Genomic DNA, 13271 nt, shown 5'->3' with positions numbered 1-13271 from the left:
TTAATATTTTTGAAGATAAAAATCCTGCGAATTAAATCAATATTAAATTTAATATTTAATTAAACTCAATTGGAACATTGCTTTATGTGGATGCTGATCGTTGTTCGTTGGCTTGCGTTCACTCTTGCTTGCCACCCTCATTGAACTGAATATTCCTATTCGTTATATGCAGTGAATAGGTTGACGATATTAATAGCACACTTCCAACAGTATATAGGAAAAACAAATTATAAAACTAGTGCTAATCTCGTAAACTAGTTTAGGCTTTGTAATTGTTTCGTTCACTCATGGATATTAGAAAATATTCTCATAGTTTACCTACAGTTTACTAGTGAGGGATAGTAGAGTCACATATACCATGGACTGTATGTATATGATTAGCTATCACGTGAAGGCAATCTCTATAATCCCTCATGCAGAATACTTAATACCCGGTTGCACCATAGGTCTCTCTTCTCCTCTCTCTTTCCCTATTCCCCCTCTGTCTACCCATCTCCCCTCTCTCTTCCCCTCTTCAGCGTTCTCCCAAAGATTCTCCCTTCTCTCCTTCCCTCTCCACCTTTCTGCACCCACTTTCCCCACCATCTCACCTCACACGCCGCTCCCCCTTATCTCCTCCTCCCTCTTCACCTGTCTGCTCCCTCTCTTTCCTACTTTTCCCCTCTCCTCTTCTCTCCCTCTCGCTCTCCTTCCTCCACCTCAGTCGTTTTGCGCTTTCAAACAAAAAATTTAGCCCGAAACGCCATGCGTATTAGTGGCTTCAGGTATTGTATGTAATAGCTTTATCTATAAATCCACAACATTATGTTTGTAACTCTTCATCTATGTATGTATTCTTACCTGAATAAAAATTTGAATTTGAAAATATAATTCCTTTATAAACTCATCAGAAGTACGTCTATAAGTGCTGATTAGGGTCTGAGTTTGCTGAGATTTTCATATTTTTTTTCCTTGATGGAAGCAAAAAGGAACTCCGATTAAGCACATAAACAAATTGGTTATAAGACTTTTTATACATTACCTGGGCTGTACTTGGCTAATTTCATGGTCCAAAATCCTATACTATCTGCTGCAGTTGCTGACAAAAGTGTTGGTATTGGCCAGTTATAGGCTAATAAGATCGTGCAAGGGGGCTAAGGTTCTTAGCCACCTTGCACGACCTCTTTCTGCATACACCCTAGGTATCCTTACATTATTCCAATTAGTCACCTTACATGATCACTCACATCAATCACCCTAGTCCAACACGAATGAACACCCCCCCCCCCCCCCCTTTCCAATTACTCACCCCAGCCTAACATTCATAATCCCCTTCAATTACTCACCTCTAAGTATTTAAACTTACCTTCTGTATCAGGAAAGTTCAACATTATAGAAATCTTGTGACGCTCCCAGAAACATTATCCATTATTTATTGCCTGAATGATCTTGGAGTCTAAATGAAATAAAAAAACATTAGTACAAAACAGAATATTTATTCCATTAAGTCATATATTTTAATTAAGCTACATAAGTAAACAAACATTTTATGAGCACCAAAAACAACAATACCGTACACTCTTACCCTGAAAGTAAGGGTTCCGGTAGTACAGTTGGATTCGTTCTCGACGCACAATCGAGAATTCCGGGTTCGAATCCCGGGCGGGACATAAATGGTTGGGCACATTTCCATTCATGTAATGTTTCTGTTCACCTAACAGCAAGTAGGTACTCAGGAGTTAGTCAGCTTATTGTGGGGTTGCCTCCTGGGGGAAGGGGACCTGGATAAAAGCCTAATGTGTATGTGTAGCGAGTAAATCTTATACTCGCTCCATTATCTCATTATCTTAATAGCATAACTAATTTGCACTAATTACAGAAGCTACAATCCTTTCCCCAATTACAGGTAATACTCTTCTCATCTTGTTGGAGGGAGCTGAGGTGTAATCATATAAGCAAGCGATATGAGGAATAGCGAACAGTGTCATTAACGTGTCATAATGACACTGTCTGCAACAGTGTCATTAGTGATAGAGATGACTACTGTGAATATACTTTTGCTCAGTTTACAATTAAATCCCTTAAATCCTCCTTGACTATTGGAGCCATCTATAGATTTCCCAATGCTAACATAGCTTCTTTCTCAGACAACCTAAGGAATCTTATTATAAACAACAATCTCAACAAAAACCACATCATTCTGGGAGGAGACTTCAATATTGACCTGGGTCAACAAAATTGCTCTCAAGTTGACTATTTCCTTAACAGTATGAACTCCTGTATGCTAATCCCCACAATCACCAAACCTACCCGAGTCACTCGGGTCCTACCTTACTACCTGTCCTACCTTACTGACAGGCTCCAGTATGTTTCTGTGAATAATTAAATTTCTCCCACCCTACCCATCAACATTGGTGATCCTCAGGGCAGCATACTTGGCCCTCTCGTCTTTCTCATCTACATTAATGACCTTCCAAATGCCTCCCAACATCTCAAACCAATTCTATTTGCTGACGACACAACCTTCATTTACTCCAGTCTTGACCCCCTTGCTCTAAATGTCACAGTGAATACTGAGCTAAATAAAGTCCATCTTTGGCTAACTGCCAACAAACTCACCCTTAACATTGACAAAACTTTCTATATTCTGTTTGGCAATAAATCCTCTAATCAAATAAATCTCAAAATAAACAATACCCAAATTTGTAACAAATTAGAGGGCAAATTCCTTGGCGTTCTCATTGACCACAAGCTGAATTTCCAGGGACACATTCTAAATATATAAAAAAAAATTAAAAAACTGTTGGCATTCTTTCTAAGATCAGATATTATGTACCCCGCCCTGCCCTGGTGACTCTCTATTACTCCCTCATCTATCCATATCTCAACTATGGTATTTGTGGTTGGGATTCTACTACCCAAAATCATTTACGTCCTCCAATTACTCAACACAAAGCAGCTATTAGGAAAATATCCAACTCTGGCCCCAGACATCACTCGGTACCCCTACTCAAATCTCTGAATATGTTAGATATTAAGTCACTGCACATTCTCTCATGTGTATTACACATATATAAAACGCTGAACTGTAATGCCAATCCTGACCTCAAATGCTTCATAGAAGGTTGTAACAGAACCCATGAGCACCACACCAGAAATAAATACAGTTTTGATATTCCTAGAGTACGACTTAATCAAACTAGAAATGCTCTACAAATCAAGGGACCCAGAATGTGGAATGATCTTCCCAACCATGTTAAAGACTGTACCTCTCTCAACCAGTTTAAGATAAAAACGAAGCTATACCTAATAAATTCCCTGTAACCTACCTTTACCCCTCTATTGTCAACCAATGTCTGTTTTTTTTAAATGACGCTGTTTGTCAACAGAATTGTATTTGTGCTGCTTTTTCAGCCATGTTCCCCCCTTTTTATATCTTTTTTATTTTGTTCTCAACTCATTTTATTCTTTATGCTCAATTAGTATTAAGCTTTAGTCATTTAAGTTTTTCATGCCCGAAACGCTTTGCGTAATAGTGGCTTTAGTCATTGTATGTACTAGCCCTATCTATAAATCCATCACTCTTTGTAAAATCTCTTGTATGTATGTACCTTACCTAAATAAACATTTGATTTGATTTGATTTGATTTGACTCAAACATCAGCCACTATCTTGGATCACATATGGACAAACATAACAGCTCCCCTTGTATCTGGTATAATCTACCACAGAACAACTGACCATTATCCTACCTTTCTCATAGCGAACATGGACATAACACCACCAAAAAGCAAGAAACTTTCATTCAGGTTACACAGTGAATAAGTTTTAGGCAATCTTACAAATGCACTTCACAATATTAACTGGGATTCTGAATTCAATAATACCCAGGATATAAATTCATTAGCTAGCCTCTTCCTCTCCAAAACTCTAAGTCTCTAAACAACCTTCATTGTCCCCTTCTTACCAAGCAAGTAACTGACAAAAGATTAAACAATCCGTGGCTCACAAGTGGCATTCTCAACTCGATCAACAAGAAACATGAATATGAAAAGAAACTTAGGATTGGCCTAGTTTCAAAGGAAGTAGCTAAAAGGTACTCATCAATGCTTACCAGTATCATAAGAAAGGCAAAACTTTCATATTATGTGAATAGATTCAATGAAGCAAAAGGCAACATGAAAAGCACATGGAAAACAATCTATAGTATCCTATTAACTAAACAACACTCACATAACCAGATAAAACTCTATAAGGATGGGTATACATCGTCAACTGATTTAGAAATGGCAAATGAATTTAATAGCTTCTTTTCATCGGTTGGTGCTAATCTTGCCAGTAAAATCCCACAGACTCTGGCACATATTAACACATATCTCTCAGGCAGCTATCCAAACTCTCTTCTCCTTTCACCTGTCAGCCCGGCAGATGTTGTGTCCATCATACACTCACTAAAAACCAAGGCAGGGAACACCAGTGAAATTCCGTCCATTGTATACAAGAGCGCCTCCCATGCCCTTGCCCCACCCATAGCTCTACTGTTCAACAAATCTATAGAGTGTCACGCCTTCCCTGATATCCTTATAAAAGCAAGAGTAACGCCAGTCCATAAAGGCAGTCCATAAAGGAGGCAATCCGGCGGACATAAACAATTATAGACCAATATCAAATCTTCCCATTCTATCAAAAATATTTGAAAAAATTATCTACAAACAGCTCTATTCCTACCTCGTAAAATTTGACATACTCAGCCCCTGCCAGTTGGCTTCCGGTCCCAAAAGAGCACCAATGATGCAATCATTAGTCTCCTTGACGTTATCTACTCAGCCCGTGACAAAAATGAGTTTCCGATTGGACTCTTCATTGACCTAAGAAAAGCCTTTGATACTATTAATCACAACTACCTCTTACTTAAACTCCAGCATTATGGAATCCGAGGCCTTGCCCTTGACTACATCCGATCCTATCTTAGTGAGAGACACCAATGTGTAATCATCAATGATACAACCTCTTCCACTCTACCAATAACCATTGGAGTGCCACAGGGCAGCATCTTAGGACCTCTTCTATTTCTTATATATATCAATGATCTGCCTAATGTCTCTAATATTCTTAAACCTATATTGTATGCTGATGATACTACCCTCATCTATTCAGACCCCAACCCACATACACTAAATAATGTTGTGACTAATGAATTAAAAAAATTCCACTTATGGATGTCAACTAACAAACTAACATTAAACATAAAAAAGACCTACTACATCTTATTTGGAAGCAAATCATCGAATGAAATTCAGCTACAGATAGACAACATTAACATCAGTAATAAAAAAAAAAAAAATCACTCGCTGCCGGCGCCATTGCTAGCTGGCCGCACACGGATTTGTTCCCGGAAAAACTCACGATTCTGAGCACCCATGAGCTCCATTCATCGCGGTTTTGTGAGGAAGAATACATCAGTACTCCAAGACCCAGACAATATCTTGTTTTGAAGGAAACAATTCCGAAATATTTCGTCTACAATTGACGGAGGAACAACGTTGTTGATTACCTGCTGCCCAGCTGACTGGTATTCTGCGCAACCCAATACGCAGGCGACCCAAACTCTCGTACCGCACTTTTTTTTTTTTTTTTTTTTTTTTTTGAGGACCGTACCACTGACCAGGTCACTTAGAGTCCTACCCTGAAGGGCGAGGCGATACCCTGCGGGCAGCGGCACAAGGGGGCACCTTAGGTGTACTGAGCCTGACAGGGAAAGGTAGACCAAACAGCTCATTTAGGTGTTAGGTATCCCTGATTCCACCTGGGGGAATCATTCTACGACCTCCGTTGGAGGGGAATGAATTTCTCCAGGCCTAGGAGTGTCTCAGGCATTAGGTAGGGCAGTGATTCGGTTCTCACTACGTGGAGAGAGTCATGGGGAAGGCTAAGAGAAAGAGGAAATGGAGGCAGCTTTTAGAAGACTTACCAGCAGCTGAGAATAACTCCAGCATTATGGAATCCGAGGCCTTGCCCTTGACTACATCCGATCCTATCTTAGTGACAGACACCAATATGTAACCATCAATGATACAACTTCTTCCACTCTACCAATTACCGTTGGAGTGCCACAGGGCAGTATCTTAGGACCTCTTCTATTTCTTATATATATAAACGATCTGCCTAATGTCTCTAATATTCTCAAACCTATATTGTTTGCTGACGATACTACCCTTATCTATTCAGACCTCAACCCACGTACACTAAATAATGTTGTGAATAATGAATTAAAAAAAGTTCACTTATGGATGTCAACGAACAAACTAACATTAAACATCGAAAAGACTTACTACATCTTATTTGGAAGCAAATCATCAAATGCAATTCAGCTACAGATAGACAACATTAACATCAGTAATAAAAATGATGGCAAGTTTCTTGGCCTATTCCTAGACAAGAGACTCAACTTCAGCACCCACATTCAACACATAACTAAGAAAGTCTCTAAGACAGTTGGTATACTCTCCAAAATCAGATATTATGTTCCTAACTCTGCTCTACTCTCACTATATTATGCACTAATCTACCCCTATCTTAATTATGGTATCTGTGCATGGGGGTCTACCACTGCAAACCACCTTAAGCCCATCATCACACAGCAAAAATCTGCTATCAGAATAATAACTAACTCTGCTTTCAGACAACACTCAGCTCCCTTGTTTAAATCTCTAAACTTGCTAAATATTAACTCCCTCCACACATTCTCTTGTGTCAACTACATTTACAAAACCCTGTTCTTAAATGCAAACCATGCTCTGAAACTCTCCCTGGACAGATGTAATAGGACCCATTATCACCACACCAGAAATAAATATCTTTTTGATATCCCCAGGGTCAAGCTTAATCTGTGTAAACACTCTATGCAAATTAAGGGACCTAGTCTATGGAACTCACTCCCTAGTAAATTGAAAAACTGTAAAACTTTTGCCTTATTTAAAAGCAAAACCAAAAAGTACCTAATTTCATCTTCTTAGTTTCCTACACTGAGCTTTAAATTTGCTCTGTACCTAGTGTTACCCAATCTCCTAATTTTTATGTAGTATCAAACAACCTTATCATTGTGTTCATTGCTGTCTTCTTTTATGTGCTAGCCATATGCTGTATTGTGACTACCAATTTTTGTCAACTACCATTCAAGCTGTCATTGCAATCAATCATAGCTACCTATGTGCTTTAATATACTGTACCTACAATTTTCTCTCATCTTTTTTTCATTCCATGTAACTGTTATCATTTTTTTGTCTATAAATTTTGCAAGTATTTACCTCCTTAAAATTTTCTTAGATTAAGGACCTGCCCGAAACGCTGCGCGTACTAGTGGCTTTACAAGACTGTAATTACCATATTACGTATCCTCACATTCACAATGTACATTCTTGTATATGCATAAATAAATAAATAAATAAATAAATAAATAAATAAGAGGAGGGACGGTGGACCGAAGTGCAGCAGGCACCGAAGAAAACTGCTATCGAGGCTTCACCACTTGCTTCTACCAGCAAGACAGCAGACGTAATGGACCTAGAGAGGACAGCATCAGTCTCACACCAGCCAGTGTCAGACAATGCTTCTCTGTCCACAACACAGCCACAGGACGACAGTATGAGACAGGAGAGGACACCACCAGTCTCACACCAGCCGGTGTCAGACACTGTACCTCTCTCCACAGCCCAGCCACAGGACAACAGTATGAGACAGGAGAGGACAGCACCAGTCTCACACCAGACATCGCCAGACTCTGCACAGCTTCCAAAATTCAAGATAATGCAGACAGACCACTTTCCTACAGCATATGGAGTAGTAACGGCAATGGAAAAAGAACAACCAGAGCTCAAACTTTCCATTACAGTCAACCTGAAAGGAGAAATAATAATAACACCACAAGACCAACAGACTGCAAATTACTTAGAAAAAGTAAGAGTCCTGCAAGGGAAACCTGTATGCTTGGAAAAGCTGGACCCTTCAGAAAGACGCACATGAGTCGTGCTTTTGGGATACCCAATCGACTTTCTCCTGGATCCAGCACTAGAACACAAGCAAATCCTGAATGCGGAACGATGCCGCACAAAAGTGGACAAGGCAGCGACACGTCAGGTTCTGGTGACCGTCATGGGACGTGCCAGAAACATTCAGTCTTGGAAATTGGGGAACATACCGACAGAGACCATACGTCCCAGAACCCCTGCGCTGCTTCAGGTGTCAGAAATACGGCCATCATCAATCACGCTGCACCGGACAGGAGAGATGCGGAGTGTGCAGCCTGAGACATCCAACCAAAGACTGCATAGCCAAGCACAAGGCAAACCAAGCCACAACAGCCAAATGTCCAAATTGTGGAGGCAAACATCATGCCTGGAACACAACCTGCTCTGCACGGAAAGAAAAAGTGCAGACAGCTCAGGCCAGGATAAACACACAGACCAGCACCACATACACCAACACCAACGTCTGGAACACTCGTACACAGCCACAACACACACTCACTCTCACAGAGCAAAACTTCCCGAATCTATTAATTCCAAATCAGAAAATACACAAAAGTGCTGCAGAAATACAGCAAATGCAAAAGAGCAAAAAGCAATTACTTTCGGAATCAACACAACAGATATACAGTTTTACCACCGAGGTCCAGCTGAAAACCATCGTGAAGATCATGGCAGAGACCATTATCAATTGCCTACAGATGACGCCTCACGCCTCACAGCAACAGACTCAAGAAATCACTTGTGTGATAATGGACAAGATCGTGCAGCAGACCACAGTTACACAAGAAACAGACAGTCTGAGACAAGACGGAGCACAAGAGGACAAACAATGCAACATAGACATACAGACTACCAACAACAGTCGGGTAGTCAAGACACCGGAACATCAACATTTACAACAGCAACTGCAAGAAGCAGTGACCATCCAAGATCAACAGAATCTTACAACACAAGAGACAGACAACAACAGCCAATGCAGTCTGATATGCAACAACACCAACAAAGACGTATTGAACAGCAGAGATGCACAGGTTCCGACAACACAAGAAACAGCCACGAGCAATCAATGCAGTCCGACATACAGCAATACCAACAACAAAGTGATGGACCACAGTTATGCACAGATTCCAACAACGCCGGGGATGACCACGAACAATCAATGCAGTCCGATTTGCAGCGACACGACATGCGAGGTGGAGAATATAGAGGTCGATCCCGAAGAGGAGCTCTGGTAGAACAGGCAACACCAACTGAAACCGTCGTCTGGCCATTACGAATACTGCAGTGGAACATACAAGATCTTGGAAATAAAAACCACACACTTTAGGAGGCTGCAATCAGCACGAAAGCAGATATAATCGTTTTGGAAGAAACTCTTTTCCCAGCCACGAAATCCTTCAGATTAGCTGGATATCGGCACTATGTTATACCGTATGAGCAGGGGAGACAAAGAGGATTAATGACCCTAGTCAGGAACACAATACCTAGCAAGAAAATAGACCCAGTTTCATGTGGGGATGGAGTAGAGGTATTAGCAGTAACAGTGAATATGGGTAATATTGAGCTCCTCATATACAACGTTTACAAGTCCCTTAGACGTAAACTAGAAGCAGAGGCAGTGCTTGCCTTGGCCACGCAGGAAAATGTAATTATTGCTGGGGATTTTAATGCTCATCATCAAGAGTTAGGTGCGACTGGGCCAGCCAATGCAGATGGGCGCCATTTAGCTGCAGCTCTGCGAGAAGTACTTGAAATTAGACTTCTCAACACTGGGGAACCCACTCACATTCTAGGAGGTTCCCTTGATCTTACATTAATCTCAACAGCACTCCAGCAACAGGCGAAGTGGGAAGTAGACCCGGTGATCACCAGTGACCACTATGCTACTGTCACAACACTAAACATAGAACGACCTCCTACACCACCTGCACAACCTAGGTGGAATTTAAGAAAGACCAGTTGGAATATATACCAAGAAGAACTTGAAAAATGGTATGCAACATACACGCCATCTGAAAATTTGAACATACACGAGACCAATCTGCAGGAAGCCATTGCAGCTGCTGCAAACAAAGCTATTCCAATCATTATCACAGGAAACACAAAACGAAAGAACTATTGGTTCTATAGTAATGAAGTTAAAGAACAGAACCACAGAGTCAACATCTTCAGAAAACATCTCAAGAGAACCCCCACACCAGAAGGAAGAACTCTGCTAAGAGCGGTGATATCTGAAGCAAGACGAGTTTCTAGAGAAGTAAAGGAGGCAAGATGGTTTGAGTGGTGTCAAACTCTAAATGAACATAGTAGTCTTGGCAAGATATGGGGTCAGATTAAAACTATATCAGGTCGACCAGCCCGACCACAAGCATGTATTCAACCATTGCAGGAGGCTGAGAGACTTGCTCTCCAATTTGCAGAAAGAACAGCTTCATATCAGCTTCCTGCAATAGTCAGCAGGCAGCAAGAACAATTAAAACAAGAGAGGTTGACAGTCATTCATGAGAGCATAGCTATAAATGACGAATGTGACTGTCCCTTCACCACACAAGAACTAATCAGGGCCAAAAAAGGTGGTAAGGACACTGCACCAGGTGCTGATAACATTACATACTCAATGGTCGCACATGCAGGTCCTGCTGGAGAACAAGGAATATTGGACGTCATCAATGCATCTTGGCAGCAAGGCAAACTACCGACCTCTTGGAAGAAAGCAGACATCATACCGATTCCTAAGCCGAAAGAACCTGGCAATTACAGACCCATTTCATTAACATCATGCATTAGTAAAACTGCAGAACGGATGGTCTTAAATAGGCTACTGTGGAAGACTGGAGACCTTCATAAACATATATTTGGCTTCACTAGAGGAGTAGGTACTGCCAATTGCATAGCAACATTACTAGGAACAGTTAACTCAGGTCCAGCTATAGTGATCTTCCTTGATCTAGAAAAAGCATTCGCACTTGCAAGCCCGCAAGCAATATTACACACCTTAGTTAAAAAAGGTGTAAAGGGAAAAATGCTAGCATGGATTCAAGATTACCTAAGTCACAGGTATGCCAGAGTAAAGTTGCAAGGACAAGTGTCGGACTGCATGAGAATGGGACTCCACAAGGAGGAGTCCTCAGTCCTAGTCTTTTTAACATCCTTATGGAAAACCTTGTTACCATGACATTTACAGAAGGGGTTAAATTGCTAAGCTATGCTGATGATATAGCATTAGTCATTACAGGTTCTTCACTTCTAAATAAAGCACAAGGTGCATTAGATAAAGTAGCATCAGAATGCAGCGTTTTAGGGCTGAAAATATCTGCACAGAAGTCTAAGGCAATGAGACTAGGCGGCAACACTCCAGACAGGCACCTACGCATTCAAGACATTAACCTTCAGTGGGTTACACAATATCAATATCTCGGAGTGTGGATAGATTTTAAAGTGACATTCAATAAGCAAATTCAATATCTAAAGGAGAAAGCAAAATCACGACTAAAAATAATGAGAGCAATCACAGGGCCCCGTCTACGAGCGGGACACAAAGTGTTAAGAATGTTTTACACACACGCCGTTCGTTCCCTGGTTGATTATGCAGCGCCTGCCTTACTCACTCTTTCTCCTGGTCAGTGGGCAAACGTTGAGGTTCTTCAAAACGATGTATTGCGAATCATAACAGGGGCTCCCAGATGGACTAAAATACTGAACCTAAGACTAGAAACCAAGCTAACGTCGATTGAAATAAGGGTAAAAGGGATCGCTACGTGGATGCTGACCAAGATATTGACTAGACCTAAAATCAGTTCACTTAAAGATATAATCACTGGAGCACTAACTCTGGACAGAAGAGCCTCCAATAGCAACAGGTGGACCCATTGTGCGATAAACACCATCAATACATTCGGTATAACAAACACAGTCACTGAGAGGGGTGTCGACGAAATACATGCAGATTGTTATGCAAGCCCCTTGGGAATCTCCGCCAGCAGACTTTAAGATTATGGTTATTGAAGGAAAAAAGAACCATACAAATCCTCATCTGCTACGTAGCATTGCACAGATGCATATAGAAGCAAACATGGCATCCGACAGCTTCACTTACTTCACAGATGGATCAGTAGACCAGCAGGGACAAGAAACCGGAGCTGCAGTTAAAGCAGGAAACTCTGTAAATAGTTGGAGGCTCTCAAATGGGAGCTCGACTTTACAAACAGAGATGCTAGCCATTCAAAAGGCTTTGGAACATGCTCTTGCTCAACACCGACAACATGTTATCATACATACAGATTCGAGAACCGCCATTGAAACCTTGCAACAAGAACACATATGTGATAACATACATCTGATCACAAATGTCATATCATTAATGCAAACACTCAAACGACAAGGCCGACGGGTACTTATCAACTGGGTGCCAAGTCATGTGGGAATAATAGGAAATGACATCGCAGACGAAGCTGCAAAACTTGCTACTAAGAGGAGAAATGTAGACGTTTACATACCACAGAGTCTATCACAGATTAAGAAAGTAATTAGAAACAGAGCAATGCAAAAGATGTACAGTGACCACAACACAGCAGTTGCAACATCATGATCTGCGGGTTGGTACAAGAATTCAACCAACTACGAACCACTTAGTTTGATGAAAGGGAGCAGTAGAACAACAGAAGTACACTAACATCGTATCAGGCTTGGATACCCATGTGCATGGGAAATAGGCTTACAGGTTCCGGAAGATGAGAGGAAATGTCAACACTGTGGAGAAATGCCCGACAGACCACTGGAACATTATCTAACACAGTGCACAGTTACAAACCCATTAAGATTTCAACTTAGATTCAACAGAGCAGAAGAAGTTGTTAAACACATTTGGCAAAATCTTACTAAAGCGACCATACGAGTAATAAATACTCATACTCCGCCCAAGTAAAACAGAAACAAGCAACACTTAGTGGGCCAGCCAGAGGCTTAGGGCCCGCGCAGGAATATCCCTGCAAAAAAAAAAGTAATAAAAATGATGGAAAGTTTCTTGGCCTATTCCTAGACAAGAGACTCAACTTTAGCACCCACATTCAACACATAACTAAGAAAGTCTCTAAAATAGTTGGTATACTCTCTAAAATAAAATATTATGTTCCTAACTCTGCTCTCCTTTCACTATATTATGCACTAATCTATCCTTATCTTAATTATGGTATCTGTGCATGGGGGTCTACCACTGCAAACCACCTTAAGCCCATCCTCACCCAGCAAAAATCTGCTATCAGAATA

The sequence above is a fragment of the Procambarus clarkii genome, chromosome 26 (genome assembly GCF_040958095.1).
Source record: "Procambarus clarkii isolate CNS0578487 chromosome 26, FALCON_Pclarkii_2.0, whole genome shotgun sequence".
NCBI lineage: Eukaryota > Metazoa > Arthropoda > Malacostraca > Decapoda > Cambaridae > Procambarus > Procambarus clarkii.
Note: the sequence above shows the minus strand (reverse complement) of the source record.